This window comes from Pteropus vampyrus, unplaced genomic scaffold (genome assembly GCF_000151845.1).
Source record: "Pteropus vampyrus isolate Shadow unplaced genomic scaffold, Pvam_2.0 Scaffold818, whole genome shotgun sequence".
NCBI lineage: Eukaryota > Metazoa > Chordata > Mammalia > Chiroptera > Pteropodidae > Pteropus > Pteropus vampyrus.
This window is the reverse complement of record NW_011889599.1, coordinates 462358-488257: the sequence shown is the minus strand read 5'-3', so window position 1 is coordinate 488257 and position 25900 is coordinate 462358. Positions and strand designations below refer to the sequence as shown.

The 25900-nt window shown below is 39.1% G+C and overlaps 1 long non-coding RNA gene and 1 pseudogene across 1 annotated transcript; one reads left to right on the top strand and one right to left on the bottom strand.

Annotated features, from left to right (window-relative positions):
• Window positions 1-7278: 7278 nt before the first annotated feature.
• LOC111734144 lies at window positions 7279-14853 on the bottom strand (annotated as a pseudogene).
• A 114-nt stretch (window positions 14854-14967) lies between these two features.
• Window positions 14968-25213, top strand: LOC105309690. The gene is made up of 3 exons (XR_897414.2): window positions 14968-15167; window positions 15805-15954; window positions 24710-25213. It is a non-coding gene; the product is annotated as an uncharacterized LOC105309690 (long non-coding RNA).
• Window positions 25214-25900: the final 687 nt, after the last annotated feature.

Below are 25900 nucleotides of genomic sequence, written 5' to 3'. Positions count from 1 at the left end.
ACTGTTGCCTATTCTCTGCCCAGGGCCATCTGGTATGAGCTACAAAGTGAACTGTAAATGGTTCCCACTTATGCTAGGCTTAGAGGCACCTGAGAGAGGCTAAGTTGCAAACTAAAGCCAGCTGCCACTAGTGTTGAGCTGAAGGCTGCTTAGCAAAATGTACGGGGCATGCCGAGGCCAGATGATGGTTGTTTGACATTTGTGAACTTTTGAGAGATTTTAGTAAAGTCTACAGTATGAGACAGGCTGTTTGTATGGAAAAATCATGTAAGTGACTTGGGTTGCTTGCAAGTTGGGTGGGGCAGAGTCTCAGGGAATCACTAGGGTGGGGTGCATGTTAGCTAGGTTGATGGAGACTCAGTGTTGGTGCCTACCTGTGCCTGCAGTTTGTATGGGGGGAGGACTCAACAAAGTAGCAAAATGTCAGAGAGTGCTGCCCCTCAATCCTGTGCCCCGAAGCCAGAAATTTCAGTTCCTCCCTGTAGATCTTTGGCACTTTTTCAGCTGCTGTCCCAGCACTGGAGCTCAGAGTGAGAGAATCCATCAGCAAGTAAATCCATGTGTGGGTCCTTTAAGAGGAATGCCTGTGTATCCAGCAGTCCTCCATCTCATTAGGCCACAATCCCTGCTGAGTTTTACAGCCAGAATTATGGGCCCTTCCCTACCTTGCCCTGAAACCCTATGCTAGGGAGCCCAGAGTGGGATTGGGACCCTTCACTCCTGAGAGTCAGGGTGGGACCGCCACAGCCAAGATATTCCTCCTACTTCTTAACTGCCACAGGGTGTAGAGCCTGCCCTTTCCGTGTCTCCACTCCTTTTACCAGTCTCAATGTGGCTTCTTCTGTATATCCTTAGTTATAGGACTTCTGCTCAGCTAATCATCTGGTGGTTCTCAATGATGGTTGTTCTGTAGTTTTGTAATTTTGATATGATCATGGGTAGAGGCAACCACTGCATTTACCTACTCCGCTATCTTGGCCAGAAGTCCATGAAGCTTCTCTCTCAGCTATTAATAGCTCATCTTTGCAGTATTAGAGAGCCAGGCTCCAAATATATTGTTGCTCAACTGTCCCTAGGTATGCCCTAGTCTTCATGGCCCAACGTGGTTTACTGCCTATTAGAAGAAAAATGCTCTTCCCTTTTAAAGGACCTTAGGTTGTGCATATCAATTGGTCCCAAATCCTATAGGCCAAACTTAATTATATCGCCACACATAGTTGCAAGGGAATCTTAGAAATGTAGTATTTGATCTGGTTGACCATATATCCAGCTAAAATTGAGGGTCATAATAATATCAAAAATAGAGAACTGATTTGGGGCAAAATTTGCATTCTCTCCTACAGTTTCCAATACCTTTTTTCATGAATACTTATGTTTTATAAATTTATCTCTTTAAAAATTTTTCTGTATTTATTTTGAAAATAACCGAGTTATAAAACAACTTTTTTATGTTCAAAGCATTAGGCTGGTAAACTTAAACCTTTAAACTGTTTATATGTATGAATATATATACACTTGTCTATATATGTATATATGTGTGTATGTATATATAACGTGTGTATGTGTGTGTGTGTGTGCGCGCGCGCGCGCTAGGAGCTAAAGGAATTGACCCAGACCTTGCCCATCTGTGTAAATAAAGACAGATAAGACCTAGTCTCTGCCCTCTTGGTAGCTGTGGGAGACAAAGATGTAAATAAATCATATATACAAAAAGTTATAGAAGCCTAGAGCAAGACTTTTCCCTGGTGGATTGAGAAAGTTTCTAAGAGGCAATCCAAATTCATCTGGTAGAAAAACAAGAAAGAGAATTCCAGATAAAGGAAGCACCTTGAGCAAAAGCACTGTTTGAAGTACCTCAGCAATTCAACTGAACACAGGGTAGATGGGTTGGATGAATGGCTGGAGATGATGCCTAAGAGATCGGCTGGGCCCAAGTCTTAGAGAGGAAGATGCTTTATTTGTCCAACCATGGTGGATATGATGAACCAGTTCTCATCATTCATTTCACCTCCTAGTGTGCCTTCATGTGCTGCAGAGGCTAGAAAGTTGAAAACTACATTTCCCTGCCTTCCTTGCAGCTAGAATTCTAAATTAAAGTCAGCTCTACCAGACAAATGCACTGATGCAGCTAGAAGTGAGGTAGGGGCCTTTTTTTTTTTTTTTTTTTGCTTCCCTAGTTGTTACTACTGGCTAGCATGGCCATGGAAACACTAGGTTGTAGCAGCAATTCAGCTTTGTGGAAGCTAAGAGAGATTAGGAGAGAGTTGCAGCAGTGGCTAAGGCTTCCCTATATCTGGATCACCGTTCCAGTGACAGCCTCCTGACTCTCTCTGTTCCTGATTTTGAGAGAGGCTGCACCTCCCCAGTTCTGCTTCATTGTTCTGGGTTCACTCTTGGAGGCCACCCAGAGCCATTCCTCTAGACCTTCCAATAATTTTGTAAGTATCTAATCCCCTGTATTAAATCCCCTTCTGATTAAAAATGCCTAGAACATCTCTGTTTCCTGTAACTGAACCCTAATTAATGCAGAGGATATGCAGTTGGAACTATCCAACTGCATTCCACCTGAAATGTGGTTCTAATTCAGGCTCTGCCTCTGGAGAGCTTGTTGTTGTTGTGGAAATGTGGACACGCTCTCCTCACCAGAAAGTTCCCCTAGCCTGGCTTGGGGCAGATGGAGGAGAATAGGCTACTTCTGAGGGCAAGTTAAGGCGAGCATAAAAACAGCCTTCTCTGCAGGGATCCTGCTTCTGAAATAACCAGTCCTCCCTTCCATACCCAAAGGTAGGAACTGTACAATACTTACCATGATTTGGCCAACTGAATGTCTGCAATAACATACTGAATGATTTAAAATACCTATAATCACAGAGATTTGGGCCTCTTTAATTTCCCTACAAAGACATAAAGATTAAATCAGACTGGAGGCCAGGTGGGGATGGAGTATTAGTGGAGGCTGGGAAGCAGAAAAGAGGCAATGATCACTCTTCACACCACAGTTGCACACACATGAACCATTTTAAATTTTAATCATTGTTTAAGTAGAGTAGGAAAACATAATACATGAAATAAACCCAATTTTGTGAGCAGCATTTCTTTAGGACATGGCTATGTTTACAAAGCAAAACAATTAGGGGGACTTATTAGATAAGTAATAAAACTGGCATGAAGATATGGTTAAAACCATGCAGGTGGCATGCCTATTCCTAAGATGTACAAAGCTACTGCAGGATCACATTTAGTTCTTGTGGTAACTGTATGAGTTACTTATTTTTTGTCCTCACTTTTAAAATGGAATGTGAGAGTCAGAAAATTGAAATTATATGTCAGGGTCACATGGCTGCTAGTGATCAGTGACAAAGTTAGTCTTCATTCCTGGCTGGTATCCACTTCACCCTATTCCCACCCCACCTTATTTGCTATCTACAGAATCTGAAAGCCACCAGTAAGAATAACTTTGGAGAAATGAAAAACTTCAGCCCACTTCCTCTTGGTGGCCATGGTCACCTACAAGATCCCAGTTCCCCTCTGATGGGGCTGGTCTGTTGCAGAGAGCTCAGATCTCTACCAGGCCTTTCGCTTGAACATCCAACCTGGCTACCTCCTCTAGAGTGCAGGCTGGAAGGAAACAGCCACCTTCAAGTTCAGGGGCAGAGAGTAGGGAGGAACCTGTCTGGATCTCTGCTTCTTCTCCTTGGCCTCCTCTCTGGACTGCAGTGTATATCTCAGGAAAACAGAGAAAGTGCAGCAGGGATGGTTTGGGGGTTTGGGATGCTGGCTGAGCACAGGCTGAGAGTCATTCCTGGGGCCAATGACTAATATGGGTCAGAGCTGTTTAAGGCAGCAAATGGAAGAAGGGTAAGGTCCAAGCCAGCCTTCCTGGGGAACCAGTAGCCATCGGTGTGCCTTTTGGGCCAGAGGTTTCAATGATGCCCTAGTGCAGAAGTCAACTAGCAGGGAAGAAGATGGTCTTCTGGGCATCGCTACAGCTCACCATTCTTGCTCTACTTCAATTTCTATTTTATCCGTTTTAGATTCTAAAAAGTTTGAGAACCATTGCTCTAGCATCTTCTAGGCCTCAAGGTTGAAGAAATGCTTCCAGGGCCTCATTTAGCCAGTGGTTCTAAAAATACCCAGAGCAGAAATGGATGGGATGGAGAAGAGCAATGGCAAATGCTGACCAGGTGAACAGGGAGGATAGTGGGTCCCAGAAGCTGGCCTTTATCAAACCTTATTCCAAAGTGCTTCCCTTACCTAGCTCTAAAAAAAAAAAAAAAATACACATTAGTCTTAAAGGAGAGCAGAATAAGCCACCCCCAAATGTGCCACTTTGGCATGTGGATTATTTTCATCTAAAGGCAATCAAGACCCAGGCGGCTCAATAAACATGTTTATCTCTCGCTTAACTGCCTAAAAGAATCTAGATGGGGGCCTGGCCCAGAAAGAGAGCTACTATCAGAGATGACTTTTTATCTGAAGGGCCTACCTGTATGGCAGGGCAAACATCTGATTACCAAACATCTGCTCTGCTTATCTTCTTGTGCATTGCCCTCTTCCTCTTAGAAGCCCCAGGCCCCTATCTCATTCCTCAATTCAGGATGACATATAAGCTTCAATTGCCTGACTACCTTTGTGTCTCATATTTTTATGGGGCTCCCATATGTAAGAAATTAAACTTGCTTTTCTCCTGTTAATATATTTTATGTCAATTTAATTATTAGACCAGCCAAAGAATCTTAAAGGGTGGAAGGAAATTTTGAACCTCCCTACAGTTTCAAAACATCTCCCCACGATTACTTATTAATTACAAAACAGTAACTTTACAGTGGAAAAATATGGACTTCTACCTTAACCAAATGATCACACTTAACATTAGCAATATTGTTATAAAGTAACATTATGGACTCCTGATAAGATGAACTGAGGACACAATATCACATACAGTTATTTCCACCAAAAATGCAAAGCCTGGATCTAATAAGAAAACATCAGGAAGACCCAAACTGAGTGACAGTCTACAAAATAACTAATCTATGCTCTTAAAAAAATACCAAAGTCAAAAAAGACAAAGGCAAAAAAAATTGTTCCAGATTAAAAGAGAATAAAAGGACATTAAAACAAAATGAAATGCATGGTCCTGGATTGGATCTTGGATGGGGCAAAAAACAAGCCAAAAGGACATTATTGTGACAATGGAAAAACCTGAATATGGGCTGTGAATTAAATAACAGTATTGTATCGATGTTAAATTTCCAGGTTTTGATAATTGTACTCTGGCTTTTAAGAGAATGCCTTTGTTCTTAGGGAATAAATCCTGAAATTAGGGGTTAAGTGTAAAGATATTTTCAATTTCAGGTGGTTTAGCGAGAGAAGGAATGATAAAAAAAAAAATTACATAAATAATACACGCTCAAGTCAAATAACATACAGTATAAAGGAAAGGTAAAAATATCTCCCACACCCTCTATTGCTGCCTCCCATAAATAAGCACTATCTTTTAGATCTTTCTCTGTGCTCAAATAATCATCTACACACAGAAGTATGGTTTGCTGGATTTTGGTCTCTTTTTAAAAATGGGGTCATAGATTACATGTTACTCTGCAATTTGATGTTTAAAATTGTTTTTACAGTTTTTTTTAAAATCAAAGCAATACATCCATATGGTTTTAAAAAAAATAACAGTACTGAAGTGCTTTAATTAAAGCCAACTGCTCCACCCCTTCCTGATCTTAAGGCTGCTGCTTCTCAGAGCAGTCACTCTGTTTGTTTTCCTGGTAGTTACGTCTATAACCCTAAATAATATGCTTATCCTGCTGTTTCTGGATATATGAATGATACATTAACTTACTGCTGTGAGGATTTAATTTACTTGTACCCTGCTCTCCTCCACTCTTTCCAATAGTTTCTATCACTGTTTTTAGTCTTTCTTGTAACTTCAGGTTTTATGATTTTATTTCTTGCCCTATCAACTCTAGACAGTATCTGGGTTCCAATTTTGTAAGATATAGCTATTCTGGAATCTACTCTTTTCTTCACCTCATTCTCCCACTCTCCGCTTCTGTGATTTTAACCACACACAAACTTCATTTCTTTAATAGTTTTTTTTTCCCCCTCTGATTCAAGCTGGTTTTGCTCAGATGATGGCATTGCGACTTATTTGAGAACAAGAGATTTCAGTTGGACTTTACACAAAGGATAATATCTTGGCTTTCGATGTGTTTAAGCTCTAGGCCCATCAAGGCAGAAAGACAACCTCAACTGTGACAGTGATGGGAGCAGGGACCGGGACCAGAATGGATGGCACCATGGCTGATTCCAGAACCAAACACAATGATCAATTTCCTCATCCCCCTCCAATCCTCCAATCAGTAGCACCCATGACCTCAACTCCCTTAGTTCTCATGACTACTAATTTTCCCCTGTATAATCTGGACTTTGAGACATAGCTTGCCTGTCTCTGAGACTTGCAACTCTCTAATAGACCTTACTTTCTTTGCTGCAAAACCTGCAAGTATCTCTTCATTGGCTTAGATGTACATAGGCAGACAGACCCCATTTTTGTCCCAATAACAGTTTTATACCATCAAACTTAATAATACTTATGTTTTGTTGTGTAACCATAGTTTCTTCCTTGCTGATTCTATAGGTGGACCCTAAATGTTGGAAAATCAATAAATATTGCTCACGTGATTAGGACTATTACACATTATCTGAACAACCAAGCAATGTACTATGATTGCATTTCCTTTCTCGGGCAGCCTCTGATTTTCTTTGTGTTCAAATTCCTAACAGTATGTCAAAAGTCTTCCAATTTTTAAAAAGAACATACGGTAACTCAAGGATTAGTAACATAAAATCTGCCATCTTAACCATTTTTAAGTGTGTAGTTAAAAGGCATTAAGTACATTCACATTGTGTTCAACCACCACCACCACGAACCTACGGAACTTTTTCACCATCCCGTACTGAAACTCTGTACCTATTAACAATAACTCTATCCCCCACTATCCCCCCACCACCCTCAAACCCTGTTTTTTACTTCTGTCTCTATAATTCAACCACTTTAGGGACTTCATATAAATGAAATCATACAATATTTGTCCTTTTGGTTTACTACACTTAGCATAATTTCCTCAAGGTTCATCCATATTATAGCATGACTCAGAATTTCCTTACTTTTTAAGGATGAATAATATTTTATTGTATGTTTATATACATTTTGTTTATCCATTCATCTATTGATGGACACTTCAGCTGTTTCCACCTTTTAGTTATTGTGAATAATACTGCTATGAACATTGATGTACAAATACCTGTTTGAGTACTTGGTTTTAATTATTTTGGAATATATATCCAAAAGTGGAATTACTGGACCATATGGTATTCTACGTTTAATTTTTGAGGAACCTCCATACTCTTTTCCACAGCAGCTGTACTAACTGGAACATGGATTATTTTGGACAACTTGCCCAACCTCATCCCTCCAAGGGGTCAGGACACTGTCAACCATTTCCTTTAAGGCAACTGTAATTTGCTAGAAATAGAGCCCCTCAGGGGTACCTTCTTGTTTTTTATTTAAAAATTTTTTCTTTAGATTTTTTTGAAGTTTTCATTTGTTACTTTCATTCTATGTTCTCTCAAGGAAGAGACCAGCTTCTATACAGATTGTCTTTGTGTCAGCACCAGAGAGGTCATTTTTAGCCATGATCAAGTCATCTAGGGTTATATCATTCTGCTTGTGTGAATTTCAAGCAGGGGGAACTTGATCTCCATCAATGTGGCTGGGTGTGATAAGTGCCAGATCCAAATTTTCTATTCGGTTTGTGGCCATGATAACTTTCACTGGAATTAAAACCATGCAACTGCTCTAAGACTGTTCACTGATTTTCTCCTACCACCAGAATTTGAGTCATATTTTTTTTGTACCAATGGTATCAATTTCATCGATAAACATGATGGATGGTGCATATTTTTCAGCAACTTGAAATAATTCCTGTACGAGTTTGGGCCCATCACCTAGGTACTTCTAAATAAGTTCAGAGCCAACCTCTCTCAAGAAAATGGCCAAGATTTGGTTTGCCACTGCTTTGGCTAGTAAGTTTTTACCTGTGCCAGGAAGACCATAGAGAATGACCCCCTTAGGTGACTTTAAACTCAACTCTTCACAATATTCAGGATGAGTGATAAGCAGCACCACAGATTCCTGACTTTCCTGGATTTGGTTGTCCAAACCCCAATATCAGCATAGGGCTCCTGGGGGACCTTTTCCACCTTCATCACTGTGAGTAGGGGATCTGTGTCATCCATCAACACCCCTATCACAGCATGCACCTTGTAGCTGAGCAGGACTGAGCAGCCTCATTCCAGCAGATCATTGTCTACAAATGAAAGAATGCTGATGTGGTGTTCTGAGCCCAATGATGTGGATACAATCTCATAATTGTCATCAATGATCTCTTCTAAGGTTCCTACTGACATTGGGTCCATTGGGATTATCCTTTGATCATTCTTCTTATTTTTTTCTAAAGGCTTCATTTGTTCCCGATTATTAATTAATTCTTCTGTGAGAAGATAGTCTTTAATTCTCTCTAACCTCTGTAATTTTAACCAACGCTGAGTGTGAGGAGTCACCAGTAGCAGTCTGTCAGCAGCATCTGATCTTTTTGTTTCCTTCTTATTTTCCCCCATTCTAGTTGCTATGGGAAGTCCACATTTTTTATGTCCTTGTCACCTTTCTTGCAACCTCCAGGATCATGATTACCATTCTGACTTTGACCAATCTTACTTTGGCTGCTGGACCTGCCAAGATTTGACTTTTATGTAGAGATAGACTTTCATCTTAATAAAGTCACTATACTATTTTGCAAATCTGTCATAGTAGCTGAATTTTATTTTTAACTCTGAGCTTTCTAAGTAGTGTGCCTTGGCCAAGAGAAAGGAGTGTGTATGTGGTAGTAAGGAACATCAACAAAGTTTACAACAGTAACCAAAGACCTCTCTCTTATATTAATCTGTGCATTCCTGATCCGAGGATGGAGAATGGGAAGAAAAAAACACATCGTTCTTGCTGCTGCATATATGTATATATTCTTAATTATTTATAAAAATATATGCACCGTGCATAGAAAAAAAAAAAAAGACTAAAGGAAATACTTCAAACTGTTAATGGTGAGGATTCTGTTTTAAGAGTCCAGGGAAGAAGCCTGTCCAGTGAAGTACCATGAAAGAAAAAGAAACACTGAAAATGATTAGAAACATTCTAGACTGGGAAATTGAAAGAATAATGATGTAATTATCATGAAAGTCATAAAAGCTGTCATTCTTATCACATGATAGTAAAATAAATATATTAGCAAATCCACCCTGAGTTTAGATAAAACTATTCTTTGAAAGCATTAAAGAGAGGCTGTGGCTCATTCTGTGTTCCCTGAAACATGCACCATGAAACACTATTCTTGAAACATGACCGTTGTAAAAAGAGTTCTGTAGATGCACACAGTATCTCTCTCTGGAATTTTAAAGGCTCTGAGAAATCCTGGAGTTAGGAAACATAATTAATGTTACTTAATGCAGATTTGTTGTGATAGATACTATTGCTCCTGTATATACTCTCCCCTTTGTTTTAATAATATAACAATAATTTGTTCAGGGTAACAGTGTGCTCAGCTAAATAACATTTCTCAGCATTCTTTGCAGCTAGAGGTGGCCAGGTGACATGGTTCTAGGCAATGTGGTGTAAGTGGAAGTTGCTAGGTGAGGTTTTCTGAACAGCTCATAAAAATAAAGGCTGACTGAGCTGGCAAGTATGGTTTGCCATTTACCTTCTCATTCATCCTGCATGAAACATGAATGTGATAGAGGAGGTGGCACAGTCATCTTGAGACTCTTAGGTAACAAGCATGAGGATGAAGGCCACAGGGTATGATGATTGAGCGAAAGTAAAAAAGTAGCTTCAGCCTGTGAAGACTTCATGGATTGACAGTACTTCTCATAACTTCTTGATCCATGAGAAAAAATGAAATCTATGTTTGGCTAAGGCACCGTGGGTTGGGTTTTCTATCAAAACATAGAAGTCTGGGAACTTGATGACACCATGAGACAGCCACACTAGCATAAATCTAAACTTCTTTTACAAAAGAGAAAAATAAAGTCCTAATTTGTTTCCCACTTGTACCAGAGACAAATAACAATGTGCATTATTTTGGGGTTCTAGATAAGAAAGAGCATTCATACTTTGTAAATGCTGAGTCTAAAGTACCTGTGGGGCAGTCGAAGGTAGAAAAGCAGAAAAGAACACGATGTGTGGGTTTGAAGCTTGGGGGAAAGATCTGGGCTGGAAAAGAACAGGTTATTAAAGTTCAGGGTGGACACTTTTAAAGTCCCTCATTGTCTGTCTTGGATTGGTTACACACATGTTCTGTGCATCTCTAAGGAACAGAGCAAGGGATCGGATTTGGACTCCAAGTGAGGAAAGACCTTCCCACAGTCAGAACTCTCCAAAAATGGAACAGGTTCTCTGTAAATTAGGGAGCACTTTGCTCCTTGAGCGATGCAGAGACTGACACTCAAGTGATAGGGAAGATGTCCAGAGCACTGGGAAGGTGAATTCAATAATTGTTAAAGATCTTTCAAACCTTGAGTTACTCATATTCTACGCATCTAATTTGGTTCTGAATGTGACATTGTCAACCTTGTAAAAAGGCTCCACCCCAAACTGAGATCAAGATCCCTCACTGCTGTTGCAGCCATCCTTGTTCTGATGCCTTTAATGGAATCCAGGAGCTGTTTGGATAGTACTTGACTTCATGAAGGCCTCAGATATTTTTATTAGATAATTATTAGATTCATTTATTGGATAATTATTAGACTCAAGATTTTTATTTAACTATTAGTGCTTTTCCTCCATAATTACTAGACTGATACATGCTCAAAACAACAACAAAAAAAATTGGTAAATTCAAGAAAACACCAACGGAAGGAAAAATATGTAATATCACCACCCAGAGATAACCAGAACGTTTTTTGATATAAAAATATCATATCTTTTTTGTGTGCATAAATTTTTCCTTAAAGTTGTAATCTATTTTACACACATCTTAGCCAAAAAGCTGAGAAGCAATCTATTTTACATACTATTTTGGTGTTTAAAAGACGTATTTGATATAAATTTAAACTTACATTAGAGTTGTAAGAATAGTACAAAGAATCCCAATACACCTTTCATGCAGATTTACTGTATTCCTTTTTAAAATCAATTGTATATCATGAACATTTTTCCTATCCATAGACATCATCATCATCACAGCCAACATTTACTACTGGCAGATGAGTCCTTTACTCACTGTGACTTCTAAGATTCCCACAATGAATCCCTGAGATGAATACATTATCCACATTTCACATATGAATAAATTAGGCCTTAGCTAAGTGCTTCCAATATTTCACCTTACCATCTTTTGTTAAAGGTCTTTTTTTTTTTTATCTCTATCTTTGTGCATCTATTCCTTAAGTTTTTGATGCTATCTCTAAATATGATTGTAGACAAAATCCCCGAAACCCAATGACAGGACAGAAAGGGAAACCATGTTTGTCATTATATCTGTGTCCCATTATTGGGCCACGTCATGGTCCATAATGCACAATGTCTATATTTTTTAAACCTTCTAATAACATAAATAGCCTGGTAATATGCATTTTTAAGTGATTCAGAATTACTTTGTCAAATGTAAACATGTAAAATATACTCTACTCTCTAGAATCCTATTGGTATTTCATCATATTAAAATATGTATGCACTTCATGTATATAATAGCATTATTTACAATAGCCAAAAGGTGGAGGCAACCCTAGTGTCCATTAATAGATGACTAGATGAAGGAAATTCTGACACATGCTACAACATGGATAAATCTTAAGGACATTATGCTAAGTAAAATAAGCAACTCACAAAAAGACAAAAACTATATGATTCCACTTACATGAAATCCTTACAGTAATCAAATTCAAGTAGAATGGTAGTTGCCCGGGGGTGAGGGGAGGGCAGAATGAAGAGGTATTGTTTACCAGGTACAGAGTTTCATCTTTTTGTAAGATGCAAGACTTCTGGAGATTGGTTATACAATATGAATGTACTTAATGCCACTGAACTGTACACTTAAAAAAGATTAAGATGGTAAATTTTGTTATGTGTATTTTAAAATTAAAACAAAAATGAATTTAAACATATGCAGTAGATGCTTAATATTAAGTACTAAAGTATGATGAGCCTCAGAAAGGGTGGCTAACGTCTCTGAGAGGTATTATATTTTTAGTATATGTGCTGCCGAAGCAAGCACACTGAGATATATTAAAAATATGCTTCAAAAAGGTGCACACAGAGATATTAAAAAGATGCTCCAAAGAAGTAACTGTGAGCTGAAAGAAACAGTACAGTTGGCACACGGCCTGCAGATCAAATCTGCCTCATGGCGAGGCCTCACCATTTTCCAGTGGAGACAGGAAGCTTGAGGCCCTGAAGCCAGTGGACCTGCCATCCCTCCAACTTCTCCTTGTACGCTTCCTGTGTTAACTGTCATCTCGTGGCTGCTTGCTCCTGCCCCTTGGCCAAAGAAGTTCTCCTGCCTCCAACTGCAGTATTAGTTCCTCAACTGAGGTTGAAACATTTATTGAGTGCCTACTGTGTCCCCTGCATAAAGTGCTTTACATACATTATTTCTAATTACTATTTTCATAGTGACCCCATGAAGAGGTTTTGTAATTCTCATCTTACTGATGAGGAGACTAAAGTCCTGAAAGGTTAAGTAACTTACTCAAGGATGCACAATAAAAAGCTAAATTCCTTCCATTATACCATGTGGCTGTTAAGATGATAAAAATAATAAGATCCCTATAACAACTAGCGTATTTTTAAAGCCCCTAAGGTCTCAGAGGCAAAAAGGTACTGTATCAAGCAACTCAGGGTTGAGTCAAAATAATAATTGCTAGTATGTATTGAGCATTTAGTACAGGTTAAGAACTTGGCTAAACTCTAATTATGTTACCATATATATACAGCCAACAACTCAGGGTGGTATGTGTAATAGTGTCCATTTGTCAGTGCCTGGCACACTAGTAAAGGCTCAGTAATGTCAGTTGCTTCAGGATAGAGGACTGATACTTCTTTCACTTTCAAATATGTGATTCCCAAGATCAATACTGATTTTGAAACTGCTACTACTTTATTTTTTAAGCACTGAAAACACCTTTCTGGATGACTTTTAAGGCAGAACTGGGTTTGACCTCTAATTCAGGGGTCCCCAACCCTCAGGGGCCACGGACCAGTAGGTCCATGGCCTGTTAGAAATTGGGCCGCACAGCAGGAGGTGAGCGGTGGGCAGCAAAGTTTCATCTGTATTTGCAGCCGCTACCCAGCGATAGCACCAACACCTTAGCTCCATCTCAGATGATCAGGCATTAGATTCTCATAGGATCAACTGTTCCTGGTGCCAAAAAAGTTGAGGACCGCTGCTCTAATTCAGTGTTACCACTGTTTTCCATGATACTCACCCTAGAAACATTAAGAAGATACACTGAGCATATGTGTGCTTGTATCAGAAAGGCATTCATTCATTCATTCATTCATTCATTCAACAAATAGGTCTTAAGTGCCTTCTGTTTGCCAGGCCAAATCCCCTGTTCCCTCTCCTCCCTTCAAAAAAAAAAAAACTCCAAACCTAAAAAAAACAAATAAACAAAATTAGTTTTCAAGAAAGTTCAGGTTGTCATGTGGATTTAGATCCTTTGCGGCGAGTACAATATTGATCTTCTAAATTTTATCCTTATAAATTGAATCTCAAGAATCTTTATTAAATGTCATAGTTCCAGCTGGGAAAAGAAAAACATTTTTAAAATGTGCTATTCTCCCTTTATTATACAACCTTATAGAACTTTGTGTCTCTAAATCATCTAACAAATTTTTGCAAAACTTATCTTTGCTCCCATCCCTGTTCCCCATCTTTTCATTTTTATCCCTTTAGTTAGACAATCACTATTACCAGTTTCTCAGTCCTTCTGGAAACATTTGCCTTTACAGGCTCATATATATCTTTACCTACCAAGGTCTTAAAAAAAAAAAAAATGTGAACAATGACATACCGATAACACATTTTTCTGTGCTTTGCTTTCTGTCACTAACTGTATCTTGAAGTTGGTTCCATATTAGTATATAAATTGCTGCTTTGCTCTTTCTAGCAATGGCAGGTTACTTCTTTGAAATGATGGAGTCTCATTTATTTCACCTGTTATTCTCTGGTTTCATGGCTCAAGACAGGAAAAGTCTTTGCCTACGTGAGTCAGTTTGAAGGTACTAGGAATCCCCATTCCGTACAACTCTCTAAATCTTTTAGAAAGAAAATCCCTTACCCAGGTGCAACTGGGTATCTTTAACGCCAAGCAGCGCCGGGAATGGCCGGCGCGGGGAGCACCCAGATGCGGCCCCCACCTTTTCGTCGGTACCCTGCGGCCCAGCGTGAAAGCCCATTCCCACCCTGCAGTGGAGGAGAGGCTCGCCATGGGGCAGGTAACCTCCAAAAGCACACGCGCTTCCATTTTCCCGTCTGCGTTGGGGTCCGCAGTAAGGGCCCGCAGTAGGGGCCGCCATGTTGTACTTGTGGCCACCAATTCCGTCAAGAAACCTGTTAACTCCGCGGGAGCCATCTTTTACCAGAAGCTTGCGCTCCAATTACTGCAGTCACATCACCGCGTTTCCCAGAAATGGGAAAGCCTCTCAGCGTTCCTTACCACCACAAAGGAAGCAGCCATCTTGTACGTCAAACTCCTCCATTTCCGGACCAGCCTACTGACGTGAAAAGGGAGGTACGAGCCAACATAAGCGACTCTCTCCCTCTGGCGGTGGGGTCGGAGCAGCGAGGCCACCTTTGACCTGTTGGAGATTCTGCTTCCGGGTCTGCTGGAACCGGGCCGTGACGTCGCCCGGACCTGGGGAGTGAACGCCAAGCTGGGGCGAGGTTGGAGTGGAATTTGAGCTTGCGCATCGAGCGATAGGGATGGGGCGTGGCCGAGCGTGGGTCTAGGAAGCTTGGGAAGCCAGTGTTTACTAAGAGTCTCTGCGTGGACTATTAAATCTCTTCACCACTCGGTGAGGCACATATTATTGTTACCGTTTACAGGTGAGGAAACAGAGTCACCCTTCTTGCCTACTCTGCTAAACCCTGGTAGAGGTGGTGTTTTAGAAATTCCCTCTCCACTGTTTTTATAAAATAGGATGACAGTATCTAATGTGGGAAGAGGATTGAGTTTTCAAATTACAGTGCCTGATTGAAGAAGCCAGACCACACAGCATTATCCCTGTCCTGTGGCTCGTGATGTTCTGGTACCATCTAGCTATCAGCTTTCTCAGGAACTTGACTGAGTTTGGGCAATTCCTGGGAGGCAGTTTTGGTTCTGGCTTAGGAGTCTGGCAGCTTGGCCTCCCATGGGAGCTTCATACTTGTCAGAGGTCTTCCTTCATAAGAAGAAGGACTAAATATCTTTGGTATTAACAATTCCAAGATTCAGAGCACCAATTTCCTAAGAAGTTGCAAGTAAACGGTGACTTGAGGAATCTTTAAGATAGCAGTACCTGTTCTATCTCCTTCAAACCATACATCAGACCACCTCCAATTCCATCAGGATAGTTTCTAGTTTCTGGAAATTGGATGCATTCCAGGTCTTCAGGAGATCTCTATATTATGAAAATACCTTCATATCTGTTATCAAATCCCACACTAGTTATTAACACCTAACAGGAATGTGTTTAACACTTAGCTAAGGGCAAGTATAGGTCACAGAGTTTTCTTCATCATCATCACCATCACCACATCAATATCATCATCATCGTCATCATCATCATCATCATCCTGGGTGAGAATCCAGTTCTTAAAGAAGATGCTATTTCAATCCTTGGGAAATACACAGGTTTGTTAAACCAGGTGTGCAAATGCAAAAATATTGCCTTGTGAAAGAAATGAAATAAGGAATCTTAATTTTTCTATAACTGTTTAACAGATTGAAATTCTACAATATCATCCTTAAAGTTATGAATGACATTCACGCTGGACAACACACCCCCAAACAGGAACATTAGCCCTTTGCACTTTTATCCACATAATATGTATTATTATTGTTTTATGCAGTTGGCTTGTAAATCAGATAGAAGGAAAAGAACTACAAACAAAAAGTACATTTATGTTGTCTTTTATAGTTACCCAAATAGTTACTTCTATTTGTGCTCTTTACTTTTTCATTTGTAATTGACTTACTGTCTATTGTCATTTCATTTTAGCCTGAAAGATTCTCTTTCGCATTTCTGTAGTTCAGGTCTGCTAGTAACAAATTCTCCCAGTTTTTGTTTATCTGGGAAAGCCTTAATTTCCTTTTTCTTTTTATTCTGTTATTTTATACTACAATAATTGATTTTAGGATGTTAAGTCAATCTCACTGAAGAGGAATTTCCCTCTTAAGTGGCCAACATTTCTAATCAGCTCTTTTCTGCTTCTTTAAACATGCTTGTTGCAAGGCTAGAGATCTCCGAGTCAACTGAGAACTCATCCTCCCCTAAAGATGTGTTACTTTAGTGCTTGTTAGGAAAGATGTATTACCTTAGTGCTTGTTAGATAGAAAATGCCATGATCTGTAACTGCCCATAGCCCGTAGCAATTTCAGGAGTCTGTAAATCAAACCATGCCGACTGTAACAACATGAATATGAAAATAAAATTGCCCCTAAGCTTGGGGCCCAGATTTTCAGAGCACCAGTTCTTCTGGAACTGCCGGTGTAATAAAATTGAGTTACTCCAAACCTCCAGTTGCTGCTTGATTTCTCGCTGGTCTGAGTTTTTGCAACTTTTCTGCAACATCACATCCTTGAAGAAAAGCCCGCTGACCATGGTGTATAATGTTTTTCATATGTTGCTGGATTCTGTTTGCTAATAATGTTGTTGAGAACATCTGCATATGTATACATAAATGATATTGGTTTGTAGTTTTCTTGTGATGTCTTTCTCTAGTTTTGGTATCAGCATAATGCCGAACTCATAAAATAAGTTAGGGTTCCTCCCTCTTCTATTTATGATAAGAGTTTGTGAAAATTTGGTATAACTTCTTCAGTGTTTGATGGTATAAACCAGTGAAGCCCTCTGCCCCTGGGCTTTTCATTGTGGGTAGTTTTTTAAATCACTGATTCTATATCTTCACTTATTATAGATCTATTCATATTGTCTATTTCTTCTTGAGTCAGTTTTGGTAGTTTGTATTTTCTAGGAATTTATTCGTGTCATCTAGCATATATATTTTGTTAGCATACAAATGGTCACAGTATTCTTTTATAATCCTTCATTATTTTTGTAAGGTCCGTAGTAATGTCCCCTCTTTCATTTCTGATTCTCTAGTAGTTTTCATCTTCTCTCTGTTTTTCTTGTTCAATCTAGCTATTAGATTTGTCAGATTTTTTGATCTTTTCAAAGAACCAGCTTTGGTTTAATTGGTTTTCTGTATGTGTTTCTATTTCATTAGTTTCTGCTCTAACCTTTAATATTCCCTTCCCTCTGCTTGCTTTGCTTTAGTTTCCTCTTTTTTTCCCTAGTGCCTTATGGTTGTTGGTTTGAGATCTTTCTTCTTCCTTAATATAGGTATTTATAGTTATAAATTTCCATCTAAGCACAGCTATTGCTACATTCCATAAGTACTGATATTTTATGTCTTCATTTTCATTCATCTCAAAGTATTTTCTAATTTCTCAGAAATGGTTTACAGGTTTGTTTTATTTATTTATTTATTTTTGACCACTTTGAACAAGTTATCCCACTGCTGCATGGCCTCCATTTTTCTTTAAAGAAGTTAGCTGTTAATCCTATTGGAGTTTCCTTGCTTTCAGTATTTTCTCTTTGACTTTCAGCATTTTTATATAATGTTTCTTTTTGTAAACCTCTTTACATTTATCTGACCTGGATTTTCTTGAGCTTTCTTTGTGTGCAGGTTATTGTTTTCCAGTAAATTTGAGAATTATTCAGCCATTATTTCTTGGAATTTTTTTTTTTTGGCTGCTACTGTCTCCCTCGCTTCCCCTTCTGGTGTGCCCATTATACATATGTTGGTGTTCTTAATTGTGTCCTACATTTCTCTGAGGCTCTTTTCATTTATTTCCATTCTTTTATCTCTCTGTTCTGTGGCCTGCATAATCTCTACTGATCTATCACAAGTTTGCTTATTCTTTATTATGCCAGTTCAGAGACACTGTTGAGTCCTTCTAGTGAATTTTTAATTTCAGTTATTGCACTTTTTAACTTCAAAATTTCAATTTGGTTCTTTTAAAATAATTTTTATCTTGATAAAGATGAACTGGAACTTTAAGCAAACATAATTAGTTGGGAAGGTCTATGGGAGGTGCTAGAGTTTATGGAAGTTCTTTTATTTTGTATAATCCCAAGAATCCTACATGAGAAAATCCTACAGGAAGAACTCTATGTTTCTAATAAAGTTTTAAGTTTCAAACTTACCTTTCCATTAACTTCCTTTTTCTTTACCCCTCCATCTTAGCACACAGGTCAGAGGCTTACCATGTACATGTGGCTTACCATGTCTACATGCTGTGGGTTCCAACCTTTTCTTTCACCCCAATAAATCCTTTTGGGTCATGAAACACCTAGTCAATATTATTTTTCGATATTATTCAGACATTTTGGGGACTCGTCCAGAATTCCAGAGAAGAACCACCCTGACAGCTTCAGGGCAGATGAGCAACCAGATACTGCACCACACACAGAGTCACTTGGGCTTGCTGCTGACTCTCTAATTCAGAAGCTTAGGGTAAACTTTCTCCTGGAAACAAGCTTCCACGTTTTATGTTTTGAAACTCTCCAGGATTTATTTAGGAAAGTTTAGACATTCTTCTGTGTGTGTACTTGTGTTAAAAGGCCTAGCTTGTTCGTTAATCTATCTGTTATCTGTGAGTACTTGATTTCTCATGTTGACATGATTTCTCCAGAAACAGGTTGTCCTTTGAGACTAAACTGGCTTTCACCTAAAGATCTCTTTGGTGACAGAGGTTATTTTTACTGAAATTAGTCAGTGTGGCCCAATATTAGACTGTGCCAACTCAAAGAGAAGTGTGTCACCCAGCTCAGCCTATAATGACTCCCTGAGGGTCAGTTATTTTCCTAGAACTGGCTTTAAGCCTTTGGCCTGGTCCTCTGTGATGAGACTGTTTAAGAGTAAAGCTAGCTGATGTCTGATCGGCAGGTTGCTTGAGCTGTTGTAAATTGTATTGGGCCCTTTGCTCTAGAGAAAATTCTCTGAAAAAAATGAGATCTCATCTATCCAAATATTTTAAGACCATCCCTCCTCCGACAGGAATGTCAGCCAAGTACATGGTTAAAAGCCATGGGCAATTTCCATGCACATATTTAACTAAATGGACAAATCTGACTAAAGGTAATTCAGAAAATCAGTGGCCATTCTGTGGGCCTTTTGAGACTCTGAAACTTCATTTTCTTAAAACTGAATTGGACAATAATAGCTCTGAAATTGGTTAAACTGAGTGGAATGCCTATTTTGAATGGTATTTTGAGGCTTCCAAATGACACCAAGAATCTGAAGTTGCCTCTTTGTGAAATAAAGTCTTAAAGTTAACAGAGACTACTGAAAATTTAGAAGGAGAGAAAATGGTATCTGAAGCCACATGTTCTTCCTCTAAAATGCTATCTTGCCCTTCCCCCTCTACTCCACTGTCTCAGAAATCATATTTGGGTTCACCCTATTCGTCTTTGGATACTTTGCCTCAAGCTACTTCTTCAGCTTGTGCAAGTACCTGTTCTCCATCAAGCTCTACGTTTGATACCATCTTGCCTTCCCCTACCACTTTCCTTATCTTTGGTCCCTCCTCTGGTGCCATTTTCCCTTGAGTCCTTGCCTGTATTTTCTTTTTCTGAACTTATCAGTATGTTCCCATTTAAGATTAAGCCCTCTAGTGGTCCTAACAGACCCCAAGTTTCGTATGTTTTATAAATTAAAGCTGAGTTAAGAGCCATTGTAAAGAAAGTCCCTAAGATAACTGAGGACCCTCACAAGTTTGCTGAGGAATTTGATATTATTATTCAGGCCCAACAGCCTGGGTTTTCTAATTTATATCAGCTAATTCATGTGTTACTTGGTGAAGGCCATTTCAACCCTGTATGAGAATTGCCAGGTAGGAACATCCCAAAAGGAACTTAGAAAAGCAAACCTCTAATTTCTGGGAAGAATCTGGAAAACTTACTCTAACTACACCAAACAATTCCTAAGGCTTTCCCAAAGCCTGTTAACTGGAGCAAAATTTAGACTTGCTCACAAAACTCTGATGAATCTATTCATGACTATTATAATAGACTTCAGGCTGTTTTTAAGGAAAATTCTGGTTTTCCATCAGGTGTTGACTCCACATGAGTAACTTTTAATTCTTTGTTTGTTAATGGGCTGAACAGAGATCTTCTCCTCCTAGTTAAGAGAACCAGGATGGAACGGGAGACCGTGGCCACCATAGATTTCATTAATTTGGCCAGTCAGCTTGCCTGTACTCTAAATGAGCCACCTAGAAGTAAGATTGCCAAGATTTTTAATTTTCGGCCTTGGCAAATGAGAGGCCCTATGCGAAACTGAAAGACTCCAAACTTCTGCCATTATTGCAAAGAGCCAGGACACTGGAAAAGGGATTGCCATAAGTTTAAGTATTTCAGACACTCTCAGTGTTCTAACCAGCCTTTTCAAAGTCTTAATTCCCAATGATGGGGCTCTGAGAAACTGCAGGGGCCTTTTCCAATCCTTCTTAAATCAGCTTGGAGAAACTTCTCTTCAAATTGGTATGGAAACTTTTTATTCTTATTGACACTGGAGCTACACTCTCGGTGCTTAACCCCACTGTCATAAAACAGCCCCTGCTGTGGAGTAATAAAACAATGTGCATAATGGGGATTTCAAATAACTTTAATAGGTTCATATCTCTGAACCTATTCCTTTTTGCTTAGGCCCTTCTAGAGATACACATTGTTTTCTCCTTGGTTCTTCTACCCTTAGCCATTTATTAGGCCGAAACTTCTTAGAGAAGTATCATGCTGGAATATTCTTTTCACAAAAGGGAGAAATGTTAGCATTTCATGGTAACTATCAGCTGATTAGGTGAGTTAAATGGCCTTTCAACATCTTTTATTTGTTGTTTTTGATGGTACGGTAGCTGAATCTGAGAGCACTGATCAATTGTCCCTATTGGACCAACTGCCATCTTCATTACAGGCAAAATTTTCAGCTCATATTGGCAGAATCCACAGTGCACCCCCTATTAAGGTTCAGCTTGATCCTGCAAAACCTCTTCCCAGAATCAATATCCTATAAGTAAAGAAGCTCTTCAGGGTATAAAGCCCATAATAGAATATTATGTAACTCAGGGCCTTATTATTCCTTGCACTAGTCCCTGTAACACTCCTATTTTGCCTGTGAGAAAGCCAAAGGGACGAGGGTGGAAGTTTGTCTAGGACCTCTGAGCAGTAAACCACATTGTTATCCCTCAACACCCTATTGTTCCTAACCTCATACGCTGGTTGCTAGCATCTATCCCAACTGGAAGTAAATTCTTTACAGGAATTGATTTACATAGTGCATTTTTTAGTATCCCAGTTGATGAAGCTAGCCAATACTTTATTGCCTTCACTTGGGAAGGAAAACAGTTTACCTGGGCAGTAATGCCTCAGGGTTTTACTGAAAGCCCTTCTTATTTCTTACAAATTCTGAAGACTGATTTGGACGATATAATTTTCCCTAAAGGTTCTACTTTATAGCAATATGTAGATGATTTACTTCTTTGCTTTTCTTCTCAGGTCTCCTCACAGGAAGATAGCATCTATCTGTTAGAACTTTGGCCTTATAGGGACATAAGTTCTCAAAGAAAAATTACAGTTTTTCCAAGCTCAGGTGCTATACTTGAGACCTCTGATATTGGAACAAGGACTGCACCTGATCCAGATAGGCTTCATGGTGTCCTCAGTTTCCCAAGGCACAAAACTAAGCACCAGTTGTGAGGTTTTCTTGAGCTAGTTGGCAATTGCCAAACATGGATTTCAGATCTCTCTTATGGCAAAACCTCTATATGTCTTACTAAAGAATGACAGTCTTGACCCAATTTTATGGGAAGAACAAGATAACATAGCTTTAAGGCCCTAAGGAGAGTTTAATAAACCCACCTGCTCTTGGGCATCCTAACTCTTAGATTCTCCTTTTCCTTTTTGTGCATGAAAAGGACGAGAAAGCCCTTGGTATACTCATTTGAAAACATGGGAATCAACATAGGCCACTAGGATACTATAGTCAGCAACTGGACCCTGTGGCTTGGGGATACCCCACTTGATTTAGAGCCATTGCTACAACTGCCCTCTTGGTTAAGCCCACGAAGGAAATTGTTATGGGATTCCCCTCTAACCATCTTTGTACCTCATGCAATAGGAATTCTCCTGAATTCTCAGCACACCCACCATCTTTCAGTTAGTTGCCTTACTTTCTGTGAAATCCTTTCATTAACCACTTCCCATATAAATCTTTCACATTATAATAGCCTTAATCCAGATATTCTTTTTCCCTTCTGAAACTGATAAAGTACTTCAGGACTGCTTGACACTAACATCACCTCATGATTCCTCCTGACGATTTGCAGAAGACTCCTCTAGATAAAGCTAATTTCTCATGGTTCACAGATAGTTCATACTTAAAAAATGAAAATGGTAAGTACTGCGCTGGTTATACTACTGTAACCTCTTTTGACATCATTGAAGCAGCAACTTTGCCTTTGGCTACTTCAGTACAGCAGGCTGAATTATATGCCCTCACTTGAGCTCACATTTTAGCAAAGAGTAAAACTGTCAACATTTATACTGACAGTACATATGCCTTGGTTTAGTTCATGACTTTGGAATGTTATGAGAGCAATGTAGTTTCCTTACCTCCAATGGGGACAAGATTGAAAATGGTTCCTATGCTCAGAAATTATTGGATACTATACTTTGAGATGCTTTAGCTACATTTAAGATTCCAGGACATTCTAAACTTGACCCCCCGGAAGCTAAAGGAAATTACCTTTCTGACATTTCTTCTAAGAATGCTCTTCTTAAAGTAATCAGTAAGAGTTAAACCTCTGTCATGGTCCAGGTCCAAGGAGAATGATAACTTAAAAAACTGGCCAGAGAAGCTCAACAATTTTCTTCAGAAAGAAGAAAACAAGATTGGAAATCCAACTATTGCTGGTTTCATAAGAAGAAAAAGCTCTGGTTTGGACCAAATAACAACCCAGTCCTACCAGAAACTCTAAAATTTCCACTCTTGACCACTGTACATGCATTAAACCATTGGTCCACTGATGAAAAGATAGCATTCACGAATCAAAATTGGTGAGGAGATATTAACAAGGCTGCAGAAAGTGCCTACTTTCAGTGTCCCACTTATCCAAAATATAACTAGGGAAGCCTGTTCCTATTGCTCCTGGACATTTTAAATTGCCTAACAGACCATTTGAGGTTTGGCGAATAGTTTTTACACAGTTTCCTGATCTCGTGGATATAAATATGTTTTAGTCATGATATGTATGTTTTCTTACTGGACTGGAGCTTTCCCTTATAGGTAAACTAATGCTTCTACAGTGGCTAAAGTCCTGTTAGAGAAGATTAGTCTGACTTGAGGAACTCCTTTCAAACTCCACAGTTATTGAGGAACTGATTTTACTGGTGAAGCACCACAACTAGTCAATGCTATTTGGCCAGTTCTGTAACATTTTCACTGTGCTTACCATCCTCAATCTGAAGGTTTAGTTGAACTTACTAATGACATTATTAAGATTCAAAATTTGTAGAAACTCTTAAAATATGTTGGCCAAAAGCATTGCCATTAGTCCTTTTAAATCTTAGGTCTACCCTTTTTGGGACTCATAGCTTTCACCTTTCAAGATAATTATAGGACACCACATATATTTGGCTTCTGCTCCTTTTGACCCACAGTTGGTAAAAGGAGAACTACTTCAATATTGTAAAGGCTTAATTGTTTCTATTGAAAATAATCATGCTTTGGTAGAACAATTTTTTCACAGTGCACTCCAGAAAAAGGAGAAACTCAAAGTCCATACTCTACAACCTGGAGATTTTGTTTACTAGAAAAGATACCTCAAGAAAGATTCCCTTCAGCCTCACTGGAAGGGCCCTTACCAGGTACTGTTGACTAACGCCTGTGCTGCTAAACCAGGAAATAGACTCTTGGATACATGTGTCACACCTAAAGAAGGCACCAAACCCTGACTGGCATTGTACACAGTCTGATGGCCTGAAACTAAATCAGTCAAATATTAAAGCAGGTGATTTGTAAAGGAAACAAATTACCAAAATGACTGAATCAGGCCTGTCCAGCCAGGCCTGTCTGAGTCTTTTCTTGCTATTGATTATTTCATTTTTCTCTTTTTCTTGGAAGGAATGTTCCCTTGTTCGCATCCCTTAAGCTATTGTGAAAAAAGTGGAACTTTTCTGGTTATTGAATCTGTCATCAAGAACTTTGATCTAAGATAATAATGGTCTTTCTTTCATTATCTATAGGTTTGAGCTCCTGGTTGCAATTCATCACATAGACTAAGCTAATATGTTCTAATACTGTTTTGAATTCTCCTCGTTATTAAGCTCTTCACCTGCTGCCTGTTGACCCTGGACACGAGCTATTCCTGATTTCATGCACTTTCCCTCTGATGACAGAGATGAAACCCAGAAGAGGTCCTTCCTGACACTGAAGGGTAAAAAGGCTGCTCAAGTTGGAAAACCTGACTGTCAATCAGCGATGCTTTCAGAGAAAGATCTTAATCAAAAGAGGGGAGTGATAAAGATGAACTGGAACTTTAAGCAAACATAATCAGTTGGGAAAGTCTATGGGAGGAGCTAGGGCTTATGGAAGTTCTTGCCTTCTGAGTAATTGCGAGAACCCTTTAGGAGAGAGCTCTACAGAAAGAACTCTATGTTTATAATAAAGTACTGTGGTTCTGACTTCCCCTTCTATTAACTTCCTTGTCCCTTCTATAAATACCCCTCCACCTTGGCAAGCAGGTTAGAGTGTGCGCATGGCTTGCCATGTCTGCATGCTGTGGGTTGCAACCTTTTTTTCCCCCCTGAATAAATCATGCTTGGTGAGTATGATTTATTCAGGGGGGAAATAATACTGACAAGTAGTCAGTATTATTTTTTGGTTGACAATCTCTTTATTGATACTCTCTATTTAAAGCAAAATTGTCACCATACATTCTTTTCTTGGTTTCCTTTAATTCTGTAAACTTGTTAATAATGGCTATTTGTAGACTTTTTCTGATAAATTCAATATTTGGTCACTCTCATAGGCAGTTTCAATTGACTGCTTTTTTTCCTTCTGGTATATCATTCATACATTGTTTCTTTGCTTGCCCCATAATTTTTATTGGAAACTGGACATTTTAGAGAATATATTGTAAGAACTCTAGGTTATTGATTCTCTTTCCTTTATGTTTTTTTTTTTTTATTTGCTTGTTTATTTGTTTATTGACTGGCTGGATTCTTTTAGTGTAGTCTATTTTCCATCTCATGTGTTTAAGCCTCTGATCTTGCAGTGAGATGCAGCTTTGGGTACACCCAGTTACTTTGGGATGAAAGTGGTTTTAGTAAGGCCTCTCTTCATCTTTTTCCCTGACTATACCATGCTGTTAAACCCCACTAAATTGCAAGTGGTTGTTCAATTATTTTCAACAATGCCCTGAGGCACAAATTGCTCTACAAACTAAATCAATCTTAAGTGTCTCTTTTTACTTTGTGAAGGAATGCTTTGTGAAGCCATTGTTTGGCATTTGTTCC